Source organism: Mus pahari, chromosome 17 (assembly GCF_900095145.1).
Source record: "Mus pahari chromosome 17, PAHARI_EIJ_v1.1, whole genome shotgun sequence".
In the NCBI taxonomy this organism is placed as follows: Eukaryota; Metazoa; Chordata; class Mammalia; order Rodentia; family Muridae; genus Mus; species Mus pahari.
In genome coordinates, this window is record NC_034606.1 from 4,001,883 (window position 1) to 4,002,555 (window position 673).

At 38.0% G+C, this 673-nt stretch overlaps 1 protein-coding gene across 1 annotated transcript in view; it reads right to left on the reverse strand.

Moving 5' to 3' along the window:
• Window positions 1–355: 355 nt before the first annotated feature.
• Window positions 356–673, reverse strand: part of Znf706 (zinc finger protein 706) — a 6,987-nt gene continuing 6,669 nt past the window's right edge. Inside the window, exon 4 of the mRNA XM_021216705.2 lies at window positions 356–667. The gene's annotated coding sequence lies outside the window, so the exon portion shown is untranslated. The remainder of the gene's footprint in view (window positions 668–673) is intronic.

Here is a 673-nt window from a genome sequence, read left to right on the forward strand (position 1 = left end):
GGTCACACTTGTTCCTCCACACATTGTCCAGAAGGGCTCACTGGCAACTCTACCAATTGTATGAATTGAATCTGTCATCTACAATGACTCCCAGATGGACACACAGGAAATGATCCGAAGTGGGGAATGCTGTGTAGCTGTGAAGACACGGAAGCAGCAGATAAGCCATTCTTTTACCCGCATCAGCTGCCAACAGAATCATGTGCACAATTTAATGAATGAGTCTGCGCTAGTTTAACAAACCTGCCACTGAGCTGAGAAAGGGAGGGAATTGCTCTTGCAACACTAGCTCATCAATTCATTTTTATAAGGCAAATAATAAGGAAAGTTAGAACAGAATTTCTAGAACCATTTATCCTGTGGTGTTGTAAAATCAAAGCACTACTTTATTAAATGAGTTATTTTATACAATATGAACATCAATATAATTACAATTGTAAAAAAATTTTTATAACAAGAATGGACTGATTTTCAGATTTCCACATCAGAGTCAACTGTACATTTACACAGAATTGTCTTTGCATGAAGCCCAAAGGGAACAGCATAAAAATGAGTGTTTCTGTAGCCCCTTTATTGTTTGCTGATCAACAGTTTGTTTAAAAAAGCAGCTGCAGGTTTGTTACCTAAGGTCTGAGACAGTAGAGAGTCAAAGGTGTCATGAATTCACCTGTAA